We start from the raw sequence: 15,419 nt of genomic DNA on the forward strand, positions 1-15,419 counted from the left end.
CCACTACCACTATTTCAACCACCATCACCACTACCACTATTTCAACCACCATCACCACTACCACTATTTCAACCACCATCACCACTACCACTATTTCAACCACCATCACCACTACCACTATTTCAACCACCATCACCACTACCACTATTTCAACCACCATCACCACTACCACTATTTCAACCACCATCACCACTACCACTATTTCAACCACCATCACCACTACCACTATTTCAACCACCATCACCACTACCACTATTTCAACCACCATCACCACTACCACTATTTCAACCACCATCACCACTACCACTATTTCAACCACCATCGCCACTACCACTATTTCAACCACCATCACCACTACCACTATTTCAACCACCATCACCACTACCACTATTTCAACCACCATCACCACTACCACTATTTCAACCACCATCGCCACTACCACTATTTCAACCACCATCACCACTACCACTATTTCAACCACCATCGCCACTACCACTATTTCAACCACCATCACCACTACCACTATTTCAACCACCATCACCACTACCACTATTTGAACCACCATCACCACTACCACTATTTCAACCACCATCACCACTACCACTATTTCAACCACCATCACCACTACCACTATTTCAACCACCATCGCCACTACCACTATTTCAACCACCATCACCACTACCACTATTTCAACCACCATCACCACTACCACTATTTCAACCACCATCACCACTACCACTATTTCAACCACCATCGCCACTACCACTATTTCAACCACCATCACCACTACCACTATTTCAACCACCATCGCAACTACCACTATTTCAACCACCATCGCCACTACCACTATTTCAACCACCATCGCCACTACCACACTCTCTCTCCCTCTCCTAAAAATGAGAGGGATGCAGTAAATGTGGAGAGAATTGGGTGTGCATGACCCTTGACCTGGGCTGACCACCACCAGGAATATTATCACCACCACTACTACCCTCACCACCACCACCACTACTACCCTCACCACCACCACCACTACTACCCTCACCACCACCACCACTACTACCCTCACCACCACCACCACCACTACCCTAATAGCTGAAGTACCACTACCACAACATCTAAGGTACCGCCACCACTACCGTCATCATCACTACTAACACTACCCCCCACCGTCTCAGAGCTGAGACGGTGAGGAGCAGTTTTGAGAGAGAGAGAGAGAGAGAGAGAGAGAGATCCTTACCCAACAAGGGAACCTCCTCTGCTAGCCGCAAGACCTGTGTCAAAGTTATCAGTGGTGACAATAAGGCAAGATGGAGTATATCTTCTAATTAGATCACTGAATCAAGAAAAGGCCCAGATAAGTTGAGCCCAAGATTGCTGAGTAGATGTGCAGACCAGCTAGCAGCACCTCTAACTCGCATCTATCAGCGCTGCCTAGCACAGTGTAAATGGTCTTCTCTGTGGAAAGAGGCAAATGTAGTCACTCCTGTGTCACTCCTGTCAATCACTGACAAGATCCTTGAGACAATAATCTCAAGGCAGATTACAGAGTTTTTCGACTCCCACTCACTTCTTTGCGACCGTCAACATGGCTTCAGAAAATTAACTCTGCTGCTGATCTGCTGTTAAGCCTCTCCACTAAGTGGCACCAGTCACTGGATGAATCCGAGGTCAGCCATGTAGCAGCACTGGACATTGCTGGTGCTTTCGACCAAGTATGGCACCAGGGACTCTTGGCTCAACTGCAAGCACTAGGAGTCACTGGCTCTGTACTGTCTCCTCAGTGATTACCTTCATGGTAGATCTCTCAGAGTAGTTCTTCACGGGACAGATTCAACAAGACACACTACTGGTGCAAGTGTTCCACAGGGAAGTGTACTTGGGCCATTGTTATGGAATGTCTACTTCAAGGACCTTCTTCAACTCATCCAGGATGATGAGTTGAAGGAGAAAATGACAGCTGCTCTAACTTACATCAATCACCAGCTTACAGCTATATTAACCTGTAGAAAATGATGTCAGGTCATATTTGCTCCTGAGAAAACACAAATGATGATGGTCTCTAGGCACCATGATGGTAATGCTGGAGCAGTGGTAAGAATTAATGGGAGAGTGTTGGTACCCGGGGACAAAATTGATATTCTTGGAGTAAAATTTGATTCTATACTGACCATGAAGAACCACATTGTAAATCTTGCAAATAAGGCGGCCAGGAAGCTTACAGTACTTTGAGTATCTCGCATCTGCTTGACGGTAGAAGTTGCAAGATTCTGTACGAGGCACAGGTACACTCACACCTTGAGTATGCTCCACTTTCTTTAACTGTCTGCCTCCCATTTCACCTACGACTTCTTAACAGAATAGAGAACAGAACAAAATGACTCATCTCTCGCCTGGACAGATGAGTCTTTTCGGCAGAGACTTCAACATTGGAAGGATGTGGATGGTCTTACTGTCATGTAGAAGGTCAATATTGTTAAGGTACCACACTTGGCTCCAATCTGAATACAGCGAGAAGACAGCTTCTACACCACAAGACGGGCAGCAGACAGCAACTACACTCTGGTTGTAATCTCCAGAATCACTTCATCTGAGATCATTTATTCCCAGGATGACTCGAGTCTGGAACATGTTCGTACAGCGTAATGACATCAACGAAATGAAGTCAGTTGACCAAATGAATATAAGCACATGTACCTTAGTGGATGGCAGTGTTAATGGGGAGTGAGAGAGGCAGTGGGCGGTGGAGTGAGGGAGGAGGAGTGAGGGAGGGGGAGTGAAGGAGGAGATGAGGGAGGGGTGAGGGAGGTGTGAGGGAGGGGAGAAATGCAAAGATAGTATTAACCTTCAGCATGTGAGGGAATTATTACTACCCCGTGGTCCAGTGGGCATGCATGCTGCCCCATGAACCAGTAGTCCAGTGGACTAGTGGGTTATTGGGCATGCATGCTGTCCCATGGTCCAGTGGTTCAGTGGACCAACGGACCATTGGGCATGTATTTTGCCCCGTGGACCAGTGTGCATGCATGCTGCTCCGTGGACCACTGGACCAGTGATGCACTGGTCCAGTGGTCCACTGGTCCAGTGGTCCATGCATACCGTCATGGTGCTTCCAGTTTTTTCTTCTTGATAATAGACCATAAAGTAGACGGTGGTTGACCCCGTCCCTCCCCCGGGGGGGTTATCATCCCCCTCCCTCAGGGGTTATCCCACCTTCCCTTGGGGGATATCTCATCCTCCCCTGGGGTGACCCCCACGCTCCGCAGGGGTGACTCCCATCCACCTTGGGTCACAAAATACCCCCGTGGGGGCACAAAATACTGCTCGGTGGGACAACACACCCCCAGGGGCACAAGACAGTCCCAGGAGGCATAAGATACCCCCTGAGGGAACAAAATACCCAGCCTCCTTGGGGCACAAAATACCCACCCCCTTGGGGCAACAAAATACCCACCCCTTGGGGACACAATACATCCCCAGGGAGGCAAAAGATACCCACCCTCTGGGGGGCACAAAATACCCTTTGGGGAAGCAAAATACCCACACCCCTTGGGGGCACAAGACACCCCCAGGGAGGCACAAGATACCTCCTAATGGCACAAGATATTCACCCTCTGGGGGGCACAAAATACCCCCTGGGGAACAAGATGCCCATCCCTGGGATCACAAGGTACCCATCTCTTTGGGGACAAGATACCCACCTCTTGGGAGGCACAATATACACACCCCCTGGGGCACAAGATACCCACCCCCTGGGGTCACAAGACATTCCCTGGGGGCACCAGATACACCCTCGGGGCACAAAATGCCTCCTGGAGGCACAAGCTACCCCCGAGGGGCACAAGCTACCCATTCCCTGATGGCACCACCTCTCCACCCCTGGGGTCACCAGCTACACACCCCTGGGGGCACAAGCTACCCAGCTCCGGGGGAGCCACGCCCACCTCCCCAGTGGTTGTCTGCTAGACATATAATTACTATCATTAGATAAGGTTGATAATAGTGGGAGGCGGCCATGCCCAGGGTGGCGGCCCCACCCACCAATCAGCGGGCAGCATGGGCACCTCGGGCAGCCAATCAGCGCACTCTTGGGCTGGAATGGGCGTGGCCACGCCTCCTGGAAGGCCGCCGCGCCCTGGAAGTCAGTTTAGAGCTTAGCTGTGTGACAGTGCGCGCAGCTTACTCGTATTTCCAGCTTAAACTGTCTTCCCTGCCCCGGCCAGCTTACCTGGCCAGCTTACTTGGCCAGCTTACCGGGAGGCCGCCCGCACCACGCCCATGTGTTGAGCTCTGAGGTAGCTCAGTGATGGGAGCTCTGTGTGTGAGGGAGTAGAGCTTTGTGTGTGTGTGTGCTTTGCATGTTTTTGAGGGGGTCGGGTCACGGGCTCTGGCTGTGACAACCCTAGGTCACCTCTTCCCTGACCATCTTAATATTAAGAAATATTTCCTATCCTCTCTCTCTCTCTCTCTCTCTCTCCCTCATCGTCCCAGTTCATATTTGTATCTGTCTCCATTCCATCATCTCGGTATCTTGTACGTCGTGCTCATATCTCTTGCTCAAATTGGTTAGCTTCAGTTTCTTTAGTCTACAGTCAGGTTTCAGTCCTGTTCACTTCTGATTTATTCACAACTTATTTTACCAGGTGGTGTATGATGCATACAGGTGGTGTATGATGCATACAGGTGGTGTATGATGCATACAGGTGGTGTATGATGCATACAGGTGGTGTATGATGCATACAGGTGGTGTATGATGCATACAGGTGGTGTATGATGAATACAGGTGGTGTATGTTACATACAGGTGGTGTATGTTACATACAGGTGGTGTATGTTACATACAGGTGGTATATGATGCATACAGGTGGTGTATGTTACATACAGGTGGTGTATGTTACATACAGGTGGTGTATGTTACATACAGGTGGTGTATGTTACATACAGGTGGTGTATGTTACATACAGGTGGTGTATGTTACATACAGGTGGTGTATGTTACATACAGGTGGCGTATGATGCATACAGGTGGTGTATGTTACATACAGGTGGTGTATGTTACATACAGGTGGTGTATGATACATACAGGTGGTGTATGATGCATACAGGTCGTGTATATTACATACAGGTGGTGTATGATACATACAAGTGGTGTATGATACATACAGGTGGTGTATGAAACATACAGGTGGTGTACGATGCATATGGATGGTGTGTTTTACATACAGGTGGTGTATGATACATACAGGTGGTGTATGATACATACAAGTGGTGTATGATACATACAGGTGGTGTATAATACATAAAGGTGGTGTATGAAACATACAGGTGGTGTATGAAACATACAGGTGGTGTACGATGCATATGGATGGTGTGTTTTACATACAGGTGGTGTATGATACATACAGGTGGTGTATGATACATACAGGTGGTGTATGCTGCATCACTGGTCCTTCATACGTAGTGTATAGCATTATAAAGGATTCGTTGTTAAGGTTACTGAATGTTGTGTTTATGTCTGCCGTCCTGGTGGCTCCTGGTGAAAGCTGATTGGTTGATGTTAAGTCTCAGAGATATGTTCGGTGTGGTGTCCACTCTCAGGGTCTTTCCCTTTGATTCATTTATTCATGATCTTTAGCGGCCAAACGTGTTTCTGTTTCTGTCTCTTCCCTCCCCTGATGTGCATGACCTTGCACTTGTTCTGGTCAAACTCGAGCAGCCACTTGTTGAACCGTTTGAGTTGTCTCGTTCACTAAGTTCTTATCATCAATTTTATATCTACGAACAAGCCCAAGTGACTTGATTGCCCCTGTTACATCAAACATCTGTGGGTCAGTAGTGACCCCTGAGACACGCCACGCATCTTGCTGCCACCATACCTAACACTGATGCCTTCTCTTACCTGTCTAATTTTGCTCTCTGTTCTTCACCTGTTCCTCCATTTACTGGAGAAGTTTTCCTATCTCCACCGCCAGTGTGTATGTGTGTGTGTGTGTGTGTGTGTGTGTGTGTGTGTGTGTGTGTGTGTGTGTGTGTGTGTGTGTGTGTGTGTGTGTGTGTGTGTGTGTGTGTGTGTGTGTGTGTGTGTGTGTATGTGTGTGTGTGTGTACGTGTGTACGACCCTCTGCTGGGAGAATGTATCAAATGCTTTCTCTAGTCCAAGAACATGCGGTCTATCTGTCTGCATCTTTTGTTGTATTTCCTTCAGTCTTCAGCAGCACTACAGTAGCAGCACAGGACAGTGTTGGTCGTCCCTCATGGCTTCCACACTACAAGTTTTACAACACTCTCTGCTGCCTCACTATTTTCACAGTTATTTTCAACAGTCTAGTACAGTGCTTCTGCCCCTTCTTTCAGTACCCGGAAGACATGTTATGATATGTCGTTGTTCTCTCTCTACCATCCTGTCATCTTTTGTGAATGCAATTACATGGAGGATATATGCACCGAGGATGTTTGTATCTCTGAGAATTTAATTTAATCTGGTGATGAGCAGGTGACATGCAGCCTTAATGACCCTCGTGTAGTAGAGAGGCTTCAACCCCGCCAGCCAGTCTCCCTCTCTTATACTTTGTGTTCCCCTCACTCTGATTTCCCTGCATCCTGGCTGGACCAGGGACGTCCTGCACCTCTGGGTAAACCAGGGACGTCTAGCACCCCTGGCTGGACCAGGGACGTCTAGCACCCCTGACTGAACCAGGGACGTCTAGCACCTCTGACTGAACCAGGGACGTCTAGCACCTCTGACTGAACCAGGGACGTCTAGCACCCCTGGCAGGCCCAGGGAGTCTAGCACCCCTGGCTGGACCAGGGACGTATGTCCCCTTGTCAACCTCTAATAATTTACATACAATAAGTCTTCTATAATCGCCACCACCTCTCTCTCTCTATCTCTCTCTCTCTCTCTCTCTCTCTCTCTTGCTTCCTTCCTAAGGCTTGACGTATCATTCTAACATAGCCTTGTCTAGAATTTGATTTCTGTGTTTTACTCCGTATTTACACTTTTTCAAGCTTGCATACAGCGGTGGCATGAAGCTTATTGTGACAGCTGTGTCCAGTGCTCCTTAGTTGACTGATGCTGCATCTCAGTCACTGAAGTCAGTGATCACGTCTGGTGTAGCAGAGTCACCACTAACAATGATCATGTCTGGTGTAGCAGAGTCACCACTACCACTGATCATGTCTGGTGTAGCAGGGTCACCACTAACACCGATCATGTCTGGTGTAGCAGAGTCACCACTAACACCGATCATGTCTGGTGTAGCAGAGTCACCACTAACACCGATCATGTCTGGTGTAGCAGAGTCACCACTAACACTGATCATGTCTGGTGTAGCAGAGTCACCACTAACACTGATCATGTCTGGTGTACCAAAGTCACCACTAACACCGATCATGTCTTGTGTAGCAGAGTCACCACTAACACTGATCATGTCTGGTGTAGCAGAGTCACCACTAACACCGATCATGTCTGGTGTAGCAGAGTCACCACTAACACTGATCATGTCTGGTGTAGCAGAGTCACCACTAACACTGATCATGTCTGGTGTAGCAGAGTCACCACTAACACTGATCATGTCTGGTGTAGCAGGGTCACCACTAACACCGATCATGTCTGGTGTAGCAGAGTCACCACTAACACCGATCATGTCTGGTGTAGCAGAGTCACCACTAACACTGATCATGTCTGGTGTAGCAGAGTCACCACTAACACTGATCATGTCTGGTGTAGCAGAGTCACCACTAACACTGATCATGTCTGGTGTAGCAGAGTCACCACTAACACTGATCATGTCTGGTGTAGCAGAGTCACCACTAACACTGATCATGTCTGGTGTAGCAGGGTCACCACTAACACCGATCATGGCTGGTGTAGCAGAGTCACCACTAAAACTGATCATATCTGGTGTAGCAGAGTCACCACTAACACTGATCATGTCTGGTGTAGCAGAGTCACCACTAACACCGATCATGTCTGGTGTAGCAGAGACACCACTAACACCGATCATGTCTTGTGTAGCAGAGTCACCACTAACACCGATCATGTCTGGTGTAGCAGAGTCACCACTAACACCGATCATGTCTTGTGTAGCAGAGTCACCACTAACACTGATCATGTCTGGTGTGGCAGAGTCACCACTAACACTGATCATGTCTGGTGTGGCAGAGTCACCACTAACACCGATCATATCTGGTGTAGCAGAGTCACCACTAACAGTGATCATGTCTGGTGTAGCAGAGTCACCACTAACACCGATCATGTCTGGTGTAGCAGAGTCACCACTAACACTGATCATGTCTGGTGTAGCAGGGTCACCACTAACACTGATCATGTCTGGTGTAGCAGAGTCACCACTAACACTGATCATGTCTGGTGTAGCAGAGTCACCACTAACACCGATCATGTCTGGTGTAGCAGAGTCACCACTAACACCGATCATGTCTTGTGTAGCAGAGTCACCACTAACACTGATCATGTATGGTGTAGCAGAGTCACCACTAACACCGATCATGTCTTGTGTAGCAGAGTCACCACTAACACTGATCATGTATGGTGTAGCAGAGTCACCACTAACACTGATCATGTCTGGTGTAGCAGAGTGACCACTAACACTGATCATGTCTGGTGTAGCAGAGTCACCACTAACACCGATCATGTCTGGTGTAGCAGAGTCACCACTAACACCGATCATGTCTGGTGTAGCAGAGTCACCACTAACACTGATCATGTCTGGTGTAGCAGAGTCGCCACTAACACTGATCATGTCTTTGTGTAGCAGAGTCACCACTAACACTGATCATGTCTGGTGTAGCAGAGTCACCACTAACACCGATCATGTCTGGTGCAGCAGAGTCACCACTAACACTGATCATGTCTGGTGTAGCAGAGTCACCACTAACACCGATCATGTCTGGTGTAGCAGAGTCACCACTAACACCGATCATGTCTGGTGTAGCAGAGTCACCACTAACACTGATCATGTCTGGTGTAGCAGAGTCACCACTAACACTGATCATGTCTGGTGTAGCAGAGTCACCACTAACACCGATCATGTCTGGTGTAGCAGAGTCACCACTAACACTGATCATGTCTGGTGTAGCAGAGACACCACTAACACTGATCATGTCTGGTGTAGCAGAGTCACCACTAAGAGTGATCATGTCTGGTGTAGCAGAGTCACCACTAACAGTGATCATTTCTGGTGTAGCAGAGTCACCACTAACACTGATCATGTCTGGTGTAGCAGAGTCACCACTAACACTGATCATGTCTGGTGTAGCAGAGTCACCACTAACACTGATCATGTCTAGTGTAGCAGAGTCACCACTAACACTGATCATGTCTAGTGTAGCAGAGTCACCACTAACACTGATCATGTCTAGTGTAGCAGAGTCACCACTAACACTGATCATGTCTGGTGTAGCAGAGTCACCACTAACACTGATCATGTCTAGTGTAGCAGAGTCACCACTAACACTGATCATGTCTGGTGTAGCAGAGTCACCACTAACACTGATCATGTCTGGTGTAGCAGAGTCACCACTAACACTGATCATGTCTGGTGTAGCAGAGTCACCACTAACACTGATCATGTCTGGTGTAGCAGAGTCACCACTAACACTGATCATGTCTGGTGTAGCAGAGTCACCACTAACACCGATCATGTCTGGTGCAGCAGAGTCACCACTAACACCGATCATGTCTGGTGTAGCAGAGTCACCACTAACACTGATCATGTCTGGTGTAGCAGAGTCACCACTAACACCGATCATGTCTTGTGTAGCAGAGTCACCACTAACACCGATCATGTCTGGTGTAGCAGAGTCACCACTAACACTGATCATGTCTAGTGTAGCAGAGTCACCACTAACACTGATCATGTCTGGTGTAGCAGAGTCACCACTAACACTGATCATGTCTAGTGTAGCAGAGTCACCACTAACACAGATCATGTCTGGTGTAGCAGAGTCACCACTAACACTGATCATGTCTAGTGTAGCAGCGTCACCACTAACACTGATCATGTCTGGTGTAGCAGAGTCACCACTAACACCGATCATGTCTGGTGTAGCAGAGTCACCACTAACAGTGATCATGTCTGGTGTAGCAGAGTCACCACTAACACTGATCATGTCTGGTGTAGCAGAGTCACCACTAACACCGATCATGTCTGGTGCAGCAGAGTCACCACTAACACTGATCATGTCTGGTGTAGCAGAGTCGCCACTAACACTGATCATGTCTGGTGTAGCAGAGTCACCACTAACACTGATCATGTCTGGTGTAGCAGAGTCACCACTAACACCGATCATGTCTGGTGCAGCAGAGTCACCACTAACACTGATCATGTCTGGTGTAGCAGAGTCACCACTAACACCGATCATGTCTGGTGTAGCAGAGTCACCACTAACACCGATCATGTCTGGTGTAGCAGAGTCACCACTAACACTGATCATGTCTGGTGTAGCAGAGTCACCACTAACACTGATCATGTCTGGTGTAGCAGAGTCACCACTAACACCGATCATGTCTGGTGTAGCAGAGTCACCACTAACACTGATCATGTCTGGTGTAGCAGAGACACCACTAACACTGATCATGTCTGGTGTAGCAGAGTCACCACTAAGAGTGATCATGTCTGGTGTAGCAGAGTCACCACTAACAGTGATCATTTCTGTTGTAGCAGAGTCACCACTAACACTGATCATGTCTGGTGTAGCAGAGTCACCACTAACACTGATCATGTCTGGTGTAGCAGAGTCACCACTAACACTGATCATGTCTAGTGTAGCAGAGTCACCACTAACACTGATCATGTCTAGTGTAGCAGAGTCACCACTAACACTGATCATGTCTAGTGTAGCAGAGTCACCACTAACAGTGATCATGTCTGGTGTAGCAGAGTCACCACTAACACTGATCATGTCTAGTGTAGCAGAGTCACCACTAACACTGATCATGTCTGGTGTAGCAGAGTCACCACTAACACTGATCATGTCTGGTGTAGCAGAGTCACCACTAACACTGATCATGTCTGGTGTAGCAGAGTCACCACTAACACTGATCATGTCTGGTGTAGCAGAGTCACCACTAACACTGATCATGTCTGGTGTAGCAGAGTCACCACTAACACCGATCATGTCTGGTGCAGCAGAGTCACCACTAACACCGATCATGTCTGGTGTAGCAGAGTCACCACTAACACTGATCATGTCTGGTGTAGCAGAGTCACCACTAACACCGATCATGTCTGGTGTAGCAGAGTCACCACTAACACCGATCATGTCTGGTGTAGCAGAGTCACCACTAACACTGATCATGTCTAGTGTAGCAGAGTCACCACTAACACTGATCATGTCTGGTGTAGCAGAGTCACCACTAACACTGATCATGTCTAGTGTAGCAGAGTCACCACTAACACAGATCATGTCTGGTGTAGCAGAGTCACCACTAACACTGATCATGTCTAGTGTAGCAGAGTCACCACTAACACTGATCATGTCTGGTGTAGCAGAGTCACCACTAACACCGATCATGTCTGGTGTAGCAGAGTCACCACTAACAGTGATCATGTCTGGTGTAGCAGAGTCACCACTAACACTGATCATGTCTGGTGTAGCAGAGTCACCACTAACACCGATCATGTCTGGTGCAGCAGAGTCACCACTAACACTGATCATGTCTGGTGTAGCAGAGTCGCCACTAACACTGATCATGTCTGGTGTAGCAGAGTCACCACTAACACTGATCATGTCTGGTGTAGCAGAGTCACCACTAACACCGATCATGTCTGGTGCAGCAGAGTCACCACTAACACTGATCATGTCTGGTGTAGCAGAGTCACCACTAACACCGATCATGTCTGGTGTAGCAGAGTCACCACTAACACCGATCATGTCTGGTGTAGCAGAGTCACCACTAACACTGATCATGTCTGGTGTAGCAGAGTCACCACTAACACTGATCATGTCTGGTGTAGCAGAGTCACCACTAACACCGATCATGTCTGGTGTAGCAGAGTCACCACTAACACTGATCATGTCTGGTGTAGCAGAGACACCACTAACACTGATCATGTCTGGTGTAGCAGAGTCACCACTAAGAGTGATCATGTCTGAGCAGAGTCACCACTAACAGTGATCATTTCTGGTGTAGCAGAGTCACCACTAACACTGATCATGTCTGGTGTAGCAGAGTCACCACTAACACTGATCATGTCTGGTGTAGCAGAGTCACCACTAACACTGATCATGTCTAGTGTAGCAGAGTCACCACTAACACTGATCATGTCTAGTGTAGCAGAGTCACCACTAACACTGATCATGTCTAGTGTAGCAGAGTCACCACTAACACTGATCATGTCTGGTGTAGCAGAGTCACCACTAACACTGATCATGTCTAGTGTAGCAGAGTCACCACTAACACTGATCATGTCTGGTGTAGCAGAGTCACCACTAACACTGATCATGTCTGGTGTAGCAGAGTCACCACTAACACTGATCATGTCTGGTGTAGCAGAGTCACCACTAACACTGATCATGTCTGGTGTAGCAGAGTCACCACTAACACTGATCATGTCTGGTGTAGCAGAGTCACCACTAACACCGATCATGTCTGGTGCAGCAGAGTCACCACTAACACCGATCATGTCTGGTGTAGCAGAGTCACCACTAACACTGATCATGTCTGGTGTAGCAGAGTCACCACTAACACCGATCATGTCTGGTGTAGCAGAGTCACCACTAACACCGATCATGTCTGGTGTAGCAGAGTCACCACTAACACTGATCATGTCTAGTGTAGCAGAGTCACCACTAACACTGATCATGTCTGGTGTAGCAGAGTCACCACTAACACTGATCATGTCTAGTGCAGCAGAGTCACCACTAACACAGATCATGTCTGGTGTAGCAGAGTCACCACTAACACTGATCATGTCTAGTGTAGCAGAGTCACCACTAACACTGATCATGTCTGGTGTAGCAGAGTCACCACTAACACCGATCATGTCTGGTGTAGCAGAGTCACCACTAACAGTGATCATGTCTGGTGTAGCAGAGTCACCACTAACACTGATCATGTCTGGTGTAGCAGTCACCACTAACACCGATCATGTCTGGTGCAGCAGAGTCACCACTAACACTGATCATGTCTAGTGTAGCAGAGTCACCACTAACACCGATCATGTCTGGTGTAGCAGAGTCACCACTAACACTGATCATGTCTGGTGTAGCAGAGTCACCACTAACACTGATCATGTCTGGTGTAGCAGAGTCACCACTAACACTGATCATGTCTGGTGTAGCAGAGTCACCACTAACACTGATCATGTCTGGTGTAGCAGAGTCACCACTAACACTGATCATGTCTGGTGTAGCAGAGTCACCACTAACACTGATCATGTCTGGTGTAGCAGAGTCACCACTAACACCGATCATGTCTGGTGTAGCAGAGTCACCACTAACACTGATCATGTCTGGTGTAGCAGGGTCACCACTAACAGTGATCATGTCTGGTGTAGCAGAGTCACCACTAACACTGATCATGTCTGGTGTAGCAGAGTCACCACTAACAGTGATCATGTCTGGTGTAGCAGAGTCACCACTAACACTGATCATGTCTGGTGTAGCAGAGTCACCACTAACACCGATCATGTCTGGTGTAGCAGAGTCACCACTAACACTGATCATGTCTGGTGTAGCAGAGTCACCACTAACACTGATCATGTCTGGTGTAGCAGAGTCACCACTAACAGTGATCATGTCTGGTGTAGCAGAGTCACCACTAACACTGATCATGTCTAGTGTAGCAGAGTCAGCACTAACACTGATCATGTCTGGTGTAGCAGAGTCACCACTAACACTGATCATGTCTGGTGTAGCAGAGTCACCACTAACACTGATCATGTCTGGTGTAGCAGAGTCACCACTAACACTGATCATGTCTAGTGTAGCACAGTCACCACTAACACTGATCATGTCTGGTGTAGCAGAGTCACCACTAACACTGATCATGTCTAGTGTAGCAGAGTCACCACTAACACTGATCATGTCTGGTGTAGCAGAGTCACCACTAACACTGATCATGTCTGGTGTAGCAGTGTCACCACTAACACTGATCATGTCTGGTGTAGCAGAGTCACCACTAACACTGATCATGTCTAGTGTAGCAGAGTCACCACTAACACTGATCATGTCTGGTGTAGCAGAGTCACCACTAACACTGATCATGTCTGGTGTAGCAGGGTCACCACTAACACTGATCATGTCTGGTGTAGCAGAGTCACCACTAACACTGATCATGTCTGGTGTAGCAGAGTCACCACTAACACTGATCATGTCTGGTGTAGCAGAGTCACCACTAACACTGATCATGTCTGGTGTAGCAGAGTCACCACTAACACTGATCATGTCTGGTGTAGCAGAGTCACCACTAACACTGATCATGTCTGGTGTAGCAGAGTCACCACTAACACCGATCATGTCTGGTGCAGCAGAGTCACCACTATCACTGATCATGTCTAGTGTAGCAGAGTCACCACTAACACCGATCATGTCTGGTGTAGCAGAGTCACCACTAACACTGATCATGTCTGGTGTAGCAGAGTCACCACTAACACTGATCATGTCTGGTGTAGCAGAGTCACCACTAACACTGATCATGTCTGGTGTAGCAGAGTCACCACTAACACTGATCATGTCTGGTGTAGCAGAGTCACCACTAACACTGATCATGTCTGGTGTAGCAGAGTCACCACTAACACTGATCATGTCTGGTGTAGCAGAGTCACCACTAACACCGATCATGTCTGGTGTAGCAGAGTCACCACTAACACTGATCATGTCTGGTGTAGCAGGGTCACCACTAACAGTGATCATGTCTGGTGTAGCAGAGTCACCACTAACACTGATCATGTCTGGTGTAGCAGAGTCACCACTAACAGTGATCATGTCTGGTGTAGCAGAGTCACCACTAACACTGATCATGTCTGGTGTAGCAGAGTCACCACTAACACCGATCATGTCTGGTGTAGCAGAGTCACCACTAACACTGATCATGTCTGGTGTAGCAGAGTCACCACTAACACTGATCATGTCTGGTGTAGCAGAGTCACCACTAACAGTGATCATGTCTGGTGTAGCAGAGTCACCACTAACACTGATCATGTCTGGTGTAGCAGAGTCACCACTAACACCGATCATGTCTGGTGTAGCAGAGTCACCACTAACACTGATCATGTCTGGTGTAGCAGGGTCACCACTAACACTGATCATGTCTGGTGTAGCAGTGTCACCACTAACACTGATCATGTCTGGTGTAGCAGTGTCACCACTAACACTGATCATGTCTGGTGTAGCAGAGTCACCACTAACACTGATCATGTCTGGTGTAGCAGAGTCACCACTAACACTGATCATGTCT

General features: G+C 48.0%; 1 protein-coding gene across 1 annotated transcript in view; it reads left to right on the forward strand.

Annotated features, from left to right (window-relative positions):
- The first annotated feature begins 4,162 nt into the window (after positions 1-4,162).
- LOC128694570 (single-minded homolog 2-like) overlaps positions 4,163-15,419 on the forward strand; it is a 132,508-nt gene continuing 121,251 nt past the window's right edge. Inside the window, exon 1 of the mRNA XM_070095718.1 lies at positions 4,163-4,295. The gene's annotated coding sequence lies outside the window, so the exon portion shown is untranslated. The remainder of the gene's footprint in view (positions 4,296-15,419) is intronic.

This window comes from Cherax quadricarinatus, chromosome 51 (genome assembly GCF_038502225.1).
Source record: "Cherax quadricarinatus isolate ZL_2023a chromosome 51, ASM3850222v1, whole genome shotgun sequence".
NCBI classification, from domain to species: domain Eukaryota; kingdom Metazoa; phylum Arthropoda; class Malacostraca; order Decapoda; family Parastacidae; genus Cherax; species Cherax quadricarinatus.